The sequence below is a fragment of the Adiantum capillus-veneris genome, chromosome 14, assembly GCF_014529385.1.
Source record: "Adiantum capillus-veneris isolate H3 chromosome 14, ASM1452938v2, whole genome shotgun sequence".
Lineage (NCBI taxonomy): Eukaryota > Viridiplantae > Streptophyta > Polypodiopsida > Polypodiales > Pteridaceae > Adiantum > Adiantum capillus-veneris.
In genome coordinates, this window is record NC_140944.1 from 7,726,352 (window position 1) to 7,744,276 (window position 17,925).

Genomic DNA, 17,925 nt, shown 5'->3' on the forward strand with positions numbered 1-17,925 from the left:
GGCAAAAAATCGCCATCGTCGCGATTTGAAATTGAAGGAGAACGATTGGGTGCTCTTACGTTTTGAGAAGGCATGCCTAAGAAAGAAAAAGGAAAAGAAGAGGCTTTTTCCAAAGCTTAGCATGTGATACTATGGACTTTTCCAAATTTCCGAAAAGATAAATGATGTCATTCACTTAACTGAAGCTGCTCGATACGTGGAGGATTCACAATGCTTTTCACGTGAGTCTCCTGAAGCCTTTTAAAGGCGATGTGCCTGAAGATGGTGAGCCTGATGAGCAACCCGAAGTGGAAGAAAACGAGGAGATCCTTGTTCAAGTACAGATATTGGCACATAAAAACAGAAAGATTAAGAGTAAAGCGATAAGGTGGTTCTTGGTTTAATTCAAGAACTATCCTGCATTGATGGATGCAAAGTGGATGGAGAAGGAGGACCTAGCAGATACTCCTCAGATTGTAAATCTTTACCTTGAAGCATTTAGACTAGCACAGTCTATTCTAAATGGAACCCCGAACTCAGCTTGTATGGAATCTAGTGCAGCGGGTATCCACAAGAGGGGAGTCGCTCTACTCCTTTGTCAACAAATAGCCTCGATTTTGATACTAAAGTCACTGATGTCTCTTTTGAGTTTCAGGGATACTGTGAGCTGACAGTATTCTGTTGTATGACTTTATGAACTGGAATTCCGGATAATATAATACTGAATTGACCTTGACTTGTTTAAGTGCAGGAATTAATAGACGAAACGACTGCAACATTTCGATCTGAAAGATCTTGATAGACGTGATTGCAATAAGGATTAGTTAATCGGGCATCTATGAGGTCTTGAGTGGATCTCAAGCGATTGCTAAATACGTTACTGATTGATCGTGGTCTGAGATCCGAATGAATTTTGAATGTGATTTGTCATGTGATGTCCTGTGATGTCAAGTGATGTCGTGTGATATGACTATCGATTGGTACATGTGCTAGATGTGTGTTCCTAGTGCGTCGGTTGAAACCGGCCTGTTCAATCCAAAAAGGACGGTAGACTTTACTTTAAACCTTGATTTAGCTTTCACCCATTATTAGTCGTCTATTTTACCTGTACTTTCAAGACACAACAAAGGGGAGAGGGATACAGGCTGCTAGATTGCACCTGTATGAGTAGACAGACACCATATTGGCCCCTAACTTAGGCGCCCCTTTCGGTATTTCTTTATTGTTCATAAGAGGGAATAAACGCTGTGGTTCCTACAAGCTGCCCCGCACAAACTCGGCTGAATTTCCACTGTTCCAGCCCGATTTCGGCAGCATAACTGTACTAGAACCCTTCACGGTCAGTATTCCCACGCATTGACTGACTTTCCCGACGCATACGGGCACTTTGCAAAACCTGGCGAGAATCTGCAGCACGCTGAATTCTCTGTTTTCAGCCCTGAAAATGCTCCAGATCGCCTGTACAGCGGTCCCCTTGCGTCCCCGAACCTCCTGGGGGTATTAGGGTCCGTTTAGGGCCAAAACCCTAAACCTGCAAAAATACACAGCAGGCTGTAATTCACTGTTTCGGGCTCCGTTTCGCGTGCCGGTCGCATCCCTAGCAAGTCCTCGAGCTCCCGCACCTGTAGGGCTACTTGCCCTTTGAATCGGACGAGATTTCTGGCGTGAAACCTCTCCGAATTCACCTGTACCTGCGGGGGGATTAGCCGCTAGCTAATCCAGTACCTGTGCAAGAGGCTCTTGCCTCGGCAATCGCGCATGAACCCACACAACTGTACATTGGTCAAATGAAGAGCCCACTAGAGGGGCATAACATACTGCCAAAGGGGAGAGAGAGGGCAGTGCGTAGCGTGCAGGGCATCACTCCTGGCACCGCACTGTGCATAAGAGGGAAAGCAAGCACTCCATAGCTCTTAACCTGTGACAGAGACTTGCAAAATGAGCCTCCCAGCTATAAATCACGTTTTTGCCTTCTCTATAAGTAGTAAACTGGCCTCAGAGTGCCAAGTGTCACTCATTTGTGCATTTTCCCGCTTTAGACCCTCGGGTCTAAAAATATCTCACCTGCAGCCTCTGTTGACTTGGCCACAGAGTAACAAAATGATCCCCATGTCAAACTGCACGTAATGACGCGAAGACATTTTCAGGTCCCAAAATAGCAGTTCCCTAAATTTTAGGAGATGCTGCCATTGTATCTTTCTAGGTCATCCGACCCTCTTTGTACACTGCGGCCACATCCAGAACTGAAATGTAGCCTCTGTAGCAAAGGATTCCACTTTGGCTAGTCAATGACCCCACTTGGCTAACCATAGTCCTTGTCCAACCTTAGTGCTCTCTTGCCCTCAGGCCTGGACTCCCTCTGGACAGTTCCACACTAGCTATGCAATGCAGGGCAGTTAGATTTCCCGAGGGGTGTTTCCAAAAAGTGAAAGTAAATAGATAATAAGAAAGAAATCAACAAAAAGGATAGATAGTAGTCACACGCTGGTGACATACCCCCCTCCTGAAATCTCAAACGTCCTCGTTTGCATCTATGTCGTACATGCTTACTGTCAACACCTGTCGACACATATACGACACATACATGCTCATTGTCAACCCTACTGTATTCAACACCTCGTCGACTCATGTATTGCCTGCGTGTGAACCCTGTCCCAATGACATAGTGGTAGCTTCGCACTCTGCCATTGCTTTGAGTCACTAACTTTCCAATGACAAAATGGTAGCTGCACATTTTGCCACTGTCTTATAGTACACGTTGGATCCCGTAACACTTTCGAGCATACCCAAACCGACAGTTTAAGAATGCAGTTACACATGTACTCTTTAATAGAAGCAATCACTGTATCCTTGACAGACTGACAAGAAATACTCACTTCTATAGCACTAACCAAACTTTTGGACATTCCATAAGAGCAATTGCCAAACTGACAATCTGTACAGCTCTAACATTCATGTAACAGGTATTTGATTTGAGCTCACTTTAAATACCATGTACATCATTTGTTTCAAAAGCCATTGTCACACTGACAATCCATGTAGCTTTGAAACTCAAGGGGTCAAGGTAGGTTGCAAATCGAAGGCTTCCAGGTAAAGTGATAACACAGTTGGTGACTCTGCAAGTTCACCTTCTTCCATCCACTTAGCATCCATTGGTGGATAGTTTCTGAACTTTACCAAGTAACGCCTAGCAACCTTGCCTTTCACTTTCCTTTCTTTGTGTGCCAAAATCTGTTCAGGGACCAAGATCTCGTCAAGTTCCTCGACTTCCGGCTGATCTTCAGCTGGAATAGCTTCTGGCACATCACCCACATAGGGTCTGAGAAGACTCACATGAAACGCATTGTGAATCTTCCAACTGTCAGGCAATTTCAGCCTATATGCAACATCACTGATTATGTCGCACACTTGAAAAGGCCCATAGTAACGCATGCTGAGCTTTGGAAACAGTCTTTCCTTGCCCTTCATCTTCTTTAACCTTGCCTTTTCAAACCGTAGAAGCACCCAATCACCAAGTGAATATACCACTTCACGACGGTGACGATCAGCTGCTTTCTTTTGCTTTGCCTGAGTTCTTTCTAAGGCCACTTTGACCTTCTTGTACATTTCATCCATGTCTTGAACATACTTATCTGCTTCAAATATCTTATCCTTTGTATGCAGTATGGGAGGAATTTTCTTGCCACCTTCAACTATCTCAAAAGGTGCCTTGCCAGTTGATGAATGCACTGTATTATTGTATGCATACTCCACCAATGGCAAATACTGCTCCCACTTTCCTTTATGCTCTGACACATAGCACTTCAGCAGATCTAGGACAGTAGAATTTGCCTCTTCTGACTGCCCATCTGTTTGAGGATGAAATGACGAAGAGAATTTGAGCGTGGTACCCATATTCTCAAACAAGCCTTTCCAGAACAAACTAGTCATGCGTGGATCACGGTCGCTAATAATCGACTGTGGCATGCCATGATACTTGAAAATATTGCTCATAAACAAGCGTGCCATCTGATCTGGCTTTATCTTCTTCCTGACAGGAATAAAATGAGCCTGTTTGCTGAATCTGCAAATAATGGTCCAAATACCATCATTTCCTGTCTGCGTTCTCGGAAGATCAAAGATAAAATCCATAGCAATACTTTCCCATGGTTTATCTGGAATAGGTAGTGGTTGCAATAACCCTGGTGCCTTTTGCCTGTCAAACTTGACCTTTTGGCATATTAGGCATTCTCGCACAAAGGCATCCACATCCCTTCTCAATGTAGGCCAATAGAAGAATGTCTCAACCGCTTTAACTGTAGCATCGATACCACGATGCCCTGCATACGGTGGGACATGACTCTCTTCCATAACTTTGCGTCGCAATGGCTTTGTGACACACAATCTGCCATGCATCATCATGAACCCGTCTTTAAGAAGATAGTGTTCATGACGTTGTCCATCCATTAGTTGCTCGAAGACCCTTGCAAAATCTTCATCATTTGCATACTGTTCTCTCATATCATCAAGTTCATGATGATAAGGAATCGACACAGCTGAAATTTGTGGCTTTCTTGACAAGGCATCAGCCACAACATTCTTCTTGCCTTCGACATGCACAATCTGAAAATGGAACATGGACAAGATATTTGCCCATCGCATATGCTTCTCAGATAACTTTGTCTGTGTCAAGAAGTATCGCAAGGTCTGATGGTCCGTTTGGACAACAAAGTCTGCACCTAGCAGGTAGTGTTTCCAACTTAAGAGCGCATGAATCACAGCCAGTAACTCTTTCTCATAGACCTCCATGGTCATCTCTGGCCCTTGCAAAATTCTGCTCTCATAGGCTACTACCCTGCCATCTTGCATTAGCACAGCACCAATGCTACTACCGCAGGCATCACATTGGACCACAAATGACTTCCTAAGATCTGGCAACACAATGACTGGATCCGAAGTCATCTTTTCCTTTAAGAGATTAAAAGCTGAAATCTCTTTTTGTGTCCATCTGAAGGTGACTGCCTTCTTTTGAAGAGCATGTAAAGGTGAAGCAATCTCAGCGAAATTTCGGATAAACCTTCTGTAATAGGAGCATAGTCCCAAAAAGCTTCGGACATCATGCACCGTCTTCAAATTTGGCCATGATTTGATCGCTTCAACTTTTGCAGGATCCATTCTGACACCATCCTTTGAGACAATGTGTCCCAGAAAGTGAATCTCTTCCAGAAAAAACTCACTTTTCTTTGCATTGATGAGCAACCTATGACTGCGTAGCTCTTTGAACACAATGGCCAAGTGATGCCTATGCTCCTCTTCATTCTTTGAATAGACTATCATGTCATCAAAGAACGTACCAACAAACTGCTGGTGTGGACGGAAAATTCTGTCCATCATCCTATTGAACGTAGCAGGAGCATTTGTGAGACCAAAGGGCATCACTAAAAATTCGTAAAGGCCAAACGTCGTTCTAAAAGCAGTCTTGTGCACATCCTCTGATCTAATGCGGATCTGATGATACCCACTCTTTAGATCTATCCTGCTAAACATAGCTGCTCCTTCTAATTTGTCCATAATATCATCAATTCTAGGTATAGGGAACCTATTCTTGATGGTATTCTTGTTCAGTGCACGGTAGTCGATGCACATACGCCATGAGCCATCCTTTTTCTGCACCAACAACACTGGAGAACAGAATGGAGATGAACTGGGCTGAATCAGCCCTTTTTCTAACAGCTCCTGTACTTGGCCCATTATCTCTTTCTGCTGAGCCGCACTAACCCTGTACGGAGGCTTATTTGGTGGGCTACAGCCTGGCACCAAATCTATCGCATGGTCCTCGGGTCTCTCTAGCGGTAATTGAGACGGTAATGAATCGGAAAAACAGTCACTATACTGTTGTAAAAACATTGACCTTTCTTTATCTAGCACAGATAAATTTGATTCATCACAATCTGACACTTCACGTGCAAAAACCAAGTACGCAGAAAGATGCTTTTTCATTACAGAAGTAATAGCAGAAGCTGATACAGTAGGAATAGACTCCCCTTTAAGCTTTACATCCAGAATGTGAGTCTTTCCCCTGCTCTGTACAGTGATCTTTTTGTTGTAGGCATCCATGATTCCCTGTACACGAAACAACCAAGGAATACCTAACAACACATCACATCCGTCCAGTGGCATGATGTAAAATTCTTCAGCATCTACATAGGACTGGATATGTAGACGCAACTTTCCAATGATGGGTGTCACAGCCTCTGTATGGCCAGGACATGCCAAACCTGCCTCTGCTGTATACCCCATCTCTTCAGGTCTGATTCCCAACTTTGAAGCCAATTCTGGGGAAATAAAGTTGGCTTTGGCACCTGGATCAAAGAAGATAAGCACTGTTTGATCCCTAACCTTTCCCCATGCTCTGCAAAGCTCACTTGCATCTGAATTTGGCTTGTCGCCCACCATATCTAGCACTAGACCAGCCATGGGCTTCTTTCCCTTCCTGTCCTCCTTGTCTTCAGAATCAGCTGGCCTTTTCTTTGTAGGACAGTTGTAAGCAATGTGGCCAGGCTGCTCACATATAAAGCATTTGTTCTCTGTCCTCAGGACCTTCTTTTGCTCTTCTGACTTGCGAGGAAAACGTCTTTTCCATTTCTTTGTTGGTCCTTTTTCTGATTCAGCCGTAGCTTTGTCTTTCCCTGCGTTGGCTGACTCCTGAGTCCCTTTAGGAGCCTCATTGGGAACGTGCTTCTTGGCTGAATTTTTCTTGCCTGATCCTGCCTTGACGCCAGTGTTAAATTCACAATCTTCTCCCTTGAGCAAACCATTGCCAGTGTTTGCTACCTCGATGAGCTGCGTCAAAGTAGTGACTTTTGTCTTCGTGCAGTATTTTCTCAATCCTTTGGGTAGGCCACAACAGTATTTTTCTATCTGTTCTGTCAATGGCACAAACCTATAGGAAGTTACTGGAAGTAGAGCTTTCCAAAACTTCCGATTATAATCATCCAGATTTCTGCAAGTGGCAGCATTAAGCTGGTGCCATTCTGTCATGACATCTGCTTCGAAATCATCAGATAACCATGCTGCTGCAAAAATCTGCTTGAAGTAAATCCATGTGGACGGAGCTTGCCCTTGAAGCAATAAAGTTGTCCACCATTGTCCCGCATTCCCTGTCAAGAAAGTGGTTGCCTTGCGGACCTTTGAAGCCTCTGTAAAGTTTCCCCCTGCATAGGCCTTGTCAAACTGCTGGAGGAATGAAAGAGCCTTCTTCCTGTCATCAAACCCTGTAAAGGTCGTGAATGACACTCCTTTGCCACCTTCTTTGTACGGAGTTGGCCTCTCCAGCGGCGTTAAATTGTCATATGGAAGTGACTGAAACATGGGAACACTATTAGGGTTCATCTGTGTTCCTTGGCCGCTATTAACTTGACCTGGAAATGCCATATTTGGCTGCTGATTTGTAATTCCAGCCATACCAAAATTTGCTTGTGGCATCCCAAATTGTCCCTGAGTGCTTTGAAACCCTGGTTGCATACCCATGACACTGTACATGGGGTTAGGCATCATCGTTTGAGCACCCGCAAACACTGTTCCTGGCGTATAAAACTGATTTCCAGGTGCATGACCAGCCATGCTCTGAAATACCGATCCACCTCCAAAATAGCCAGGGTGTACTGAAGGTGGTGGGAAGACCTGTTGCATAGCCTGTAGGTTGCTTCCCTGCCCATTAGAACCAGCTATAGGCTGCTGAAAGGTGGCGGGCTGAATTGGTACAGCTTGAAAAACTGGCATCTCAGCCACCTGTTCTTGCACCTTAGGCATACGTTGTGGAGACTGCATGTTCTCCGTCAAGTGTACAGGTGTTTCCATTGACTGTGCGGTATGAATCACCTGTGTTCGAGCCTTAACAGGCTTTTGAATATGATCCAGTGACCCAACTTGCTGAGACGGAACAGGAGGTTGCAGAAAGGCTAAAAACCTCGGATTCTGCATTACTTGTGTGAACATAGCCACAGCAGTAGCCAACTGGGTCCTGAATATATCATCATCAGTCTGTGGTGGTCTTGACGACTCACCCACTTCATGTGTCTGTTGACCCTGTGAAGAGGAAACCTCTTCAGTCACATCATCTGGTCTGTCAGCCATAATTACAATTCCCTGTGTCTCGTCTATGATCCCCTGTGTCTTCAAGCCGAAAACTGCCCAAGGCTCACTTCTATGGGAAAAAGTGATTTAATCCCGTCGATGGAACCATGAAACCGGCCTGTTCAATCCAAAAAGGGCGGTAGACTTTACTTTAAACCTTGATTTAGCTTTCACCCATTATTAGTCGTCTATTTTACCTGTACTTTCAAGACACAACAAAGGGGAGAGGGATACAGGCTGCTAGATTGCACCTGTATGAGTAGACAGACACCATATTGGCCCCTAACTTAGGCGCCCCTTTCGGTATTTCTTTATTGTTCATAAGAGGGAATAAACGCTGTGGTTCCTACAAGCTGCCCCGCACAAACTCGGCTGAATTTCCACTGTTCCAGCCCGATTTCGGCAGCATAACTGTACTAGAACCCTTCACGGTCAGTATTCCCACGCATTGACTGACTTTCCCGACGCATACGGGCACTTTGCAAAACCTGGCGAGAATCTGCAGCACGCTGAATTCTCTGTTTTCAGCCCTGAAAATGCTCCAGATCGCCTGTACAGCGGTCCCCTTGCGTCCCCGAACCTCCTGGGGGTATTAGGGTCCGTTTAGGGCCAAAACCCTAAACCTGCAAAAATACACAGCAGGCTGTAATTCACTGTTTCGGGCTCCGTTTCGCGTGCCGGTCGCATCCCTAGCAAGTCCTCGAGCTCCCGCACCTGTAGGGCTACTTGCCCTTTGAATCGGACGAGATTTCTGGCGTGAAACCTCTCCGAATTCACCTGTACCTGCGGGGGGATTAGCCGCTAGCTAATCCAGTACCTGTGCAAGAGGCTCTTGCCTCGGCAATCGCGCATGAACCCACACAACTGTACATTGGTCAAATGAAGAGCCCACTAGAGGGGCATAACATACTGCCAAAGGGGAGAGAGAGGGCAGTGCGTAGCGTGCAGGGCATCACTCCTGGCACCGCACTGTGCATAAGAGGGAAAGCAAGCACTCCATAGCTCTTAACCTGTGACAGAGACTTGCAAAATGAGCCTCCCAGCTATAAATCACGTTTTTGCCTTCTCTATAAGTAGTAAACTGGCCTCAGAGTGCCAAGTGTCACTCATTTGTGCATTTTCCCGCTTTAGACCCTCGGGTCTAAAAATATCTCACCTGCAGCCTCTGTTGACTTGGCCACAGAGTAACAAAATGATCCCCATGTCAAACTGCACGTAATGACGCGAAGACATTTTCAGGTCCCAAAATAGCAGTTCCCTAAATTTTAGGAGATGCTGCCATTGTATCTTTCTAGGTCATCCGACCCTCTTTGTACACTGCGGCCACATCCAGAACTGAAATGTAGCCTCTGTAGCAAAGGATTCCACTTTGGCTAGTCAATGACCCCACTTGGCTAACCATAGTCCTTGTCCAACCTTAGTGCTCTCTTGCCCTCAGGCCTAGACTCCCTCTGGACAGTTCCACACTAGCTATGCAATGCAGGGCAGTTAGATTTCCCGAGGGGTGTTTCCAAAAAGTGAAAGTAAATAGATAATAAGAAAGAAATCAACAAAAAGGATAGATAGTAGTCACACGCTGGTGACATCGGTACTAACAGTCAGGGTCTGCTAAGACAGTTTACGGCCTCTCCCTGTTTTGCAAGCATAATCAAGGGCGACTACAATGCTTTCAAGAGAGGGATATGTCACAAACTGGTGAGGTGGCCGCCCTATACACACCACCACGCCCCGGAAAAGCTGGTTGAAATGCTGACGTGGCACTGCCGTATAGAAGCCCGGAAATCACAGTACATTTCACAGCGGAAATCACGGAAATCTGTACTGATAGCTGACGTGGCAGTTACATACGGAGAAAAGCATCTTTTGCGTGGACTGTTTTCAGAGACAGAGAGAGAGAGAGAGAGAGAGAGAGAGAGAGAGAGAGAGAGAGAGAGAGAGAGCTTTTGGAGATTATTTACTTTATTTCCTAAGCAGAGAGTTTGTGAGAGAATTGCTTTATTTTAAGCTTTTTATGGCAGCTTTGGGGGCTCTGCTTTTGGCATCCCTTGTAAACGTTTATAAGTGTGGACAGGGCTCCCACTCTGCAAAGCATCTCGACACAGAGTCTGAGAGTGAGACCCTTCCACTCCCTTGTACTTTGAGTTGCAGATTAATATAAAAAGAAATACCAAAAGGGGCGTCAGTCTTTGGGGCCAATACCTCTAGGCACGGAAGTCCGTCGGGCCGTGTCGAATAAATTCTAAACTGTGAACTGTTTTGAGGTAATCTCTGTTGTGTCGCGGTAGAATCTTGACTTGGGGTGTCGCAAGTTTGTTACATATGGTACCGATCGGGCCAGAACGTGTTATTTAAGCCCGGATTATGCGAGACAACTTCTCACGTGACACATCCAACCCTATGTGTCCGTGGACAAGCTACAGCATGATCAGGGTTCAGTCAGTCCAATCAGTCTAGATTTAGAAGTGATCTGGCACTTTTGTGAGTCTATTCGTAGGCCGTGCATGCCAGTCACTTAGTGTAGATGCATATCCTCTGGTTGCACACAGCATGATCATAAGCATTCCCATCAGAATCCATCAGATTCCATCAAGGGAATTTTCCAGTGCATTTAGCCTATTTTCCCTATTTTTGACATTCTTCACTTATTAATTTAAGTGACTTTCCAACAAAAGTAGGTAGGCCAATTTTGCTAAGTTGAAGCATGACTAAAGACAAAGTTGAAGCATCGAAGAAGCCACAGCAGACTTTGTGTCGCTTTCGGCATGGCCCAAAGAAGTAAGCGTTGCAGACCTTTATCAAGTACCGCAGGACCCACACATCAGAGTGGGCCGACGAAGAGTCCCTTCCAGGATTCCAGATGCTATTGGCGATCTCCCTCAACGCCGTACAGTTCGGTACCAGTACCTCACTTTGAAAAGGAGGGGATGTCACGTGATACATCCAACCCTATGTGTCTGTGGACAAGCTACACTATGATCAGGGTCCAGTCAGTCCAGTCAGTCTAGATTTAGAAGTGATCTGGCACTTTTGTGAGTCTATTCGTAGGCCGTGCATGCCAGTCACTTAGTGTAGATGCATATCCTCTAATTGCACACAGCATGATGATAAGCATTCTCATCAGAATCTATCAGATTCCATCAGGAGAATTTTCCAATGCATTTAGCCTATTTTTCCTATTTTTGACATTTTTCACTTTTTAATTTAAGTGACTTTCCAACAAAAGTAGGTAGGGCAATTTTGCTAAGTTCGTATATAAGCAAACTAGAGCTAGCACTATTTGGCAGAAGAGGCAACAGGAGCTCCACGCTCAACAGGCACCTTCTCAACAGAACACCCCCCCCCCCCCCCCCCCCCCCCCCCGCCCAAGAGACCTAGCGTTTGTGGAGCAGAGCCATCACCTAGCGTTTTCATCACAGATCAGCCAGCGATTCGCTTTTGCAGATTCCGGCAACAACAGAACCTCATAGCAGCCTAGCGTTTTGCATTTTACAGAGCAACTGGCGACAGCAGCAGAATTTCAGCCCTAGCGTTTTTGGTTTGCTGATCAGCCCCGGGGTTTTGCAGCTTTACCGCGACGAAACAGCAAGGAGCATTAGCGTTTTCAGTTTTCAGCAGTTAACACCCACAGATAAAGTTCCGAACCTCGCAGATCTCACCTTCCCGCAGTAGTTCCTCGCCGCACGATCAATTTCCGCAAGGTTTACAGTTCCAGCCCGGAAAACGCAGATTTCAGCATCTGCGTTTTCAGCGCGTCGTCGTCGCATCGTCGCCATCGATATCGTCATCGACATAGAGTCCGAATTCAGCAGATAGAACATTGGCAGATTTCAGCCCATAGCATTTTTGGACAGCAGATAAAAGATTGCAGATTTCAGCCCTTAGCTCGACTTCGTCATCCCCGTCGTCATCACCGACATAGCCTAGACTTGCATCAGTCTCATGCATACCGTTTGTACCAGATTGTGCAATCATAAGTACACCACTCTCGCCGACGAGAGTGGGTCCTTCGGAGGAGGGTGTTACAACGTCGGGTGTCGTATCTCTCTTCTCTCTCTATCTCTCAATCTCATACACTTGCACGCTCAGTGTCCATTCACTTTGTTTGTGATAATAGCATTCTCTCATTAAGAACGGAAGGCTCTACCTTCCATAAGAACAAAAGGAACCTTGAGCACAGTTCGGAGCACTCATCTTGAGCAAAGCGCAAACATTCATTCCGCTGCACCTAACACAACTCGTACGAAATCATAGGTTTTATTCCCTCTTTGAATACAATAAAGAAATAACGAAAGGGGCGCCAGTCTGTGGGGCCAACAGGTGTCGCGTCTGCTCAAAGCAATCTAGCTTTCGAGCCATGTGTGTGTTTTAAGTTATAATCCCGTCACAGGTTCTTTCTGCAAAGGTTACTCTGTGTCCTAAAGTCTAAAGTACAGTAAAGAATTCGGGTGAAAGCCTACGTCTACCGCCCTACGGGTCGGTTTCAGTACCAGATTTGTGCAATCTATAGCATCGAACTCTCTCACCATAGAGAGGGGGGCCCTTGGAGGAGGGTTTGAGAACTGTCTGGTGTCGTATTCTTCTCTCTCTCTCTCTCTCTCTCTCTCTCTCTCTCTCTCTCTCTCTCTCTCTCTCCACCTTCATTCACAGTAGCATTCACTTTGTTTCTGATCATTGCACTCTCTCTCTAAAAGGAACCGAAGGCTCTCCCTTCCGCAAGTAAAAGGAACCCTTGAGCACACTTCGGAGCACTCAGGCGATTCCTAATCGTGTTTTTGAAGTGTGACACGTAACCTAAGAAAGAAGGGCTTGACCAGCCTCCCCTCATTCCTCTTTTCACTCATTGAGAGCAGACCGTGGACTTAGCAGACAGCCAATCAACGTGAGGTGGGAAAATGCAACTTTAGTGTGAGCGGGCAAGGCTACCAAGGGGTGCGTCCGCAGAAAAGAGTCGAGCTCGGGTAAGAACAAAGCCTTCTCAAACACCAACTGCAAGCTAAGACCCCCAAGTTCCTCAAGAACCCAAGTACCCAAGATTTCAGTGTATGGTCATCACCCGAAGAGGAATGAGCAGAATGGACACTTTGCATGAAGGTCATGAGAGTAGATTTGGAGAAGAAGAAGTTTCTACACCAGGAGGATTGTTCCCTGATCCTCCCCCATCCCCATCTATGCCACAGATTGTACCAAATCCTATGGAGGCTTTGATCAAGTCGATGATGGAGATGATGCTACGACAGGAGGTGCAACGTGCAGCCTTAGAAGAAAGAAGGGCAGCCATGGAGCGTGAGCGTGAGCAACAGCGCTTGCCCGCAGAAGAACGAAAGGCACCTATGGAGCTTGAGCGCGAGCAAGCGCGCGAAGCTCAACGCATAGTGGCCGAAAAAATACAAGCGGCTATGGAGTTAGAGCGTGAGGCACAGAGAGATCAATGCATGCAAAAGTTGGTCCTACAAGTACTCACCTCAAAATCCGAGCGCATCAAGGGCGTTGGCACTTCATCAGGTAGCACATGTAGAGATGCGAATTCCAACACCCCAGTCACTGAGAAGTTGACGTTTAGTAAGTAAGACGGTTAGATGGATGCTAATATTATTCATTCTCCATTGCATCAATTTAATGCTTACTTTGCGACGTATAAGAAAACAAGGAATAGCAAAGTTTTGACGGCAGCCATGTATCTTGCCGATGATGCCATTAATTGGTATCACCCATGGCAAGAGGCACAGTTGGCCGCGCACCTGGAGGAAGCCAAGGCAGGCATCTCTTTCTATCAATCGGGCCGACGTCCAATACAAGCTCAAGGCGCGGTTTATGCCACCTCAATACTTAGCACGGTTGAAAGAAGATTGGCACAATCTCAAGCAAAATGGTATGCCAATTATGTCTTTATCTAAAAGTGTTTTGCAGCTCGGTACCCAATTACACAAATCGGATGATGAGCGCAAAGAGGCATTCCTTTTCGGGTTTGACGAGTTTATTAAGTTCAATGTCGAAGTCCTCGACCCTATAGATCTCAACAAGGCGGTAGCAATTGCTCTCGCTCAGGAGATAAAGCACAACAAAGGAAAGCCTAAGGAGAACAAGTCCTCTCACAGTACCTCTCAAAATCCTCAAAACCCACAGAATGGTAAGAACGGTAAGAATGGTAAGAGTGGTCACTCTTCTAGCTCATCTTCGTCTAATCCTTCAGAAAAGAACTCTCAAAATGAATGTAAGGGTAAACCTCAAACACCTGTTAAACCTAAGCTAACCCTAGATGAAAAAGTTTGCACAAGGAATTATAGGAGGATACATAACGACAGAAGAACAAATCATTTATCCAAAGGAAGGTCGATGAATGTCACGTCAAGGGTCATATAAAGAAGGCTTGTCCTAATAGGCATATTAAGTTCACGTCAAACTTTTGACACGCTCTCTTTGAAAATTTTGGCACAAAATTGAATTTTTTAACTGCTTTTCATCCACAGTCAGATGATCGAACAGAGATTTACGATCAATTGGCTTTTGATGTTCTAAAATCTTTTGTGCATGATCAACAGTCTCAGAGGGAGCACTATCTCCTATTAGTGCAAGCAATTTTGAATGACTGTTATTCTTCTGCTATTGGTAGAACTCCATATGAGGCAACCTTCGACCGTCCGTTCCAGTCTCTTTTGACTCATTCGGTCAGTCAGTTGTCTGATGCCAATGCTGAAAGACAGTCATTCAATGAGATTACTGAGAGTGTGAAGCTTCGCCTAAGCAAGACTCAAGAATCTTATTCACAGCACGCTAACAAGCATCGTCAGGATATTACTATCAAGGAAGGGGATTGGGTCTATTTGAGAATCATGAAGCAACGTCTTAAGCAAGCCAAAAAGAAGTGTCCTAAGTTGTCTTTCAGAATGTATGGTCCATTTCCAATCATTAAAAAGATCAATGAGGTTTCAATGAAATCACAATTGCCTAACTCATGGTCAATGCACAACGTTTTCCATGTTTTTTGGTTGAAAGTGTTTTAGGGTACACCTCCGAAGGACATTTCCGAAGAAGAAGAATCAGAGATCATCGACGGAGCCGCAGTCATGGAGCCGGAGCAAGTCTTGTCGCATTGGTTTTGCCATGGCTCAAAGAAGCAAGTCGGACAGTATTTTTTGAAGTTCAAGGATCGAGGAACCCACGAGGCAATGTGGGTCGATAAAGAATTTTTTAGAGATTATCCAGAGTTCTTGGCAAACTACAAGGAAGCCATGAAGCTCGAACCCATAACCTCACTTTGAAAAGGAAGGGATGTCACGTGCACATCCAACCCTGATGTGCATGTGGACAAGCTACACCAGATCTAGGGTTTAGGTCAGCTTAATAAGTGTCTGGCACCCTTGTGAGCCTGTGCGCACGCCGTGCATGTCCAGGCACTTTGATTAGTTGCATATCCTTTGATTGCACAAACATTAGTACACAGCATTTCCATGTTCCAGTCAGTGAACCCAAGTTTGGGGGCACTACATTTTATTGGCATATTTAATTATTTTATTAATTAATTATGTCATTATGGGATTGTGGGACTGTTGGGAAGACTGCTTAACCCAGCTTAAGTTTGCTAAAAAGGGGGAGCACTTGGACAGTCATTTCCAGCAAAAGAGACAGAAGAAGCTCAGGCTTGCAGCGTTCTCTCCTCAGCAAGACGACAGAAGACCTAGCGTTTTCAGCAAGCAAGACAGCTAGCATTATTGAAATCTTCCACAACATCTGGCGTTTTCAATTGCACATCAGCCCCAGTGTTTCCCTAGTAGATCTACCTGGCATTGACTCAAATTTGGGAAACTTGCCATCAATCATGGTTATTGGCTAGTTGGCATCTCGGTTTGCTTCACTCCCCCATTCAAGTCCGATATTTACACATTGGTGGATGTGGGTATATGTGTGTATGGGTGTATATGTGTGCTTTTGTTGAGGCGCATGTGTACACTTTCTCGGTGTGTGTGTGTGTGTGTGTGTGTGTGTGTGTGTGTGTGTGTGCGTGCATAGAACTACACATAGTAGCTAGCATGCATGACCAAGGTTGTACTCGCGCGAAAAAATCAGCCAGCAGTGTGACTTTACGTGCCAAAAGATGGAAATGTATGTTCAATATATTAATCCCACCATGCGATCTTGGTATACAAGTAGACTACAATATTTCCTTTTCCCTTGGCAGTTACTCAACCGGTCAAGGCTTACAACTTGATGAAAATGGGTATCAGACGTATTGAGGATGTTGTGGATGAAAATGGTAGTGTGTTATCTTTTCCCCGTGCTTGTCAGACACTTAATTTGGGCATGCACCATCGGCCAATTTGGAGGGACATATGTGCTTTGCTTGCTCCTCTTATACCTATACCAATACTCAATGAGGAGGATAGGCTTAAAGATTGGGAACTCATTGGTAGTTCCCCAGGTTCCAAACCTGTTTCTATGCAGAATTGGACTTCAAGGTAAATTTACAGAGCTATTGTGCCTCCTCCGTGGATACAGTCTCATGGCAATTTGCTTTGGCACATGCATAAGTCAATGCGTTGGTGGAAAATGGTTCTTTCCATCAATTGGAAAAGCAAGTTTCCATTAAAACAAAGAGTGTTTCTATGGAGATGCATGCTTGGCATATTACCGATGGGTAAGATTTTGGCTTCTCATCCAATTGCCTCTTCCTCTTGCAGAAGATGCTCGAATCGAATGGAATCAGTTCCCCATCTTCTTTGGTTTTGCACCAACTCTCGGGATTTCTTGCTTGTGCTTTCAAGGCAATTGCATTCGAGGTTTCCTTCTGCAACATTTGGGAAACTTTTCTGGGTCTCCAAAAAACTCACATTGCAATTGCGTCCGCATGCGATTTTCATGCATTGGGTCAGATTTGGGGCCTTCTCCTCAATCTGGTCCAAAAGAAATGTTACTCTTTTTGAATCTCGACAGTTTCAGCTCTACGCTCACTTTAGAGGCTCTCTACGGCAATCCTTGTTTGACTGCTGTAGACTAAAAGACATAGACATCACGACTTTGACACTTTTCTATGACTGTTTCTAGTTTGGAAGTTTGCTCCTATATGGAGTGACTTCCTCATTTTCGGTTGTATAGATCTTTATGGTGGGTTTTCCTCGCGTTGAGGCTTCCCACATGTATATTAATCCAATAGATTTACCAAAAAAAAAAAAAGAGAGTGTGTGTGTGTGTGAGAGAGAGAGAGATGAAATGAAATGAAATGTTATATTAACGTCTTCAAAAGGCCAAAATGACCTAAGACCATAAAGTTAAAATGTGGTGGATCTGATACAAAGTATGAGTAACAAAAATAAGAACACTATGGAATCCTAAACACGATGTGAACTAAGCAAATAGTTGGGTTGGCTAAATCACAGGAGATCTCCTCCATGATCAGTAGTCTGACCGGGCGTCGTGCATGTTGAGCCAAAGTGATAAGAAGCCTATTGGTTGGCCACCCAAGGAGTCCAATGATAATTTAGAAGATTAAATTAATAGTTTCTGCATTTATCAAGTCCTATCTCTCAAAGGGGAAAGGGGGACACTTGTCCAAAGCCTACCCTTGTTACTTGATTTACCTCTTGCTTGTGATTGGCTAGGCCTGGAGGGATCCAATGAGCTTCAAGCATGAGCTACAAGGGAGGTTCGACCAAAGCAATCTAGGGGGTTGCTTAGTGCGTATACTCTCCCACACACACTCACACACACTCTCATTGTGTATTGTGCAAAGTGCAAGAGCTGCCTCTCCTTCTCCAAGCAAGTAGAGAGGTTAAGAGCCTACACCAACACTCTTGGCTATGGAATGCAAATCCAACCAAGAGCCAAGCTTCAATTCTT

The 17,925-nt window shown here is 45.0% G+C and overlaps 1 protein-coding gene across 5 annotated transcripts in view; it reads right to left on the reverse strand.

Moving 5' to 3' along the window:
* LOC147441858 (serine/threonine-protein kinase STY46-like) overlaps nucleotides 1–17,925 on the reverse strand; it is an 84,916-nt gene that overhangs the window by 42,247 nt on the left and 24,744 nt on the right. The gene's annotated exons all lie outside the window — the stretch shown is intronic.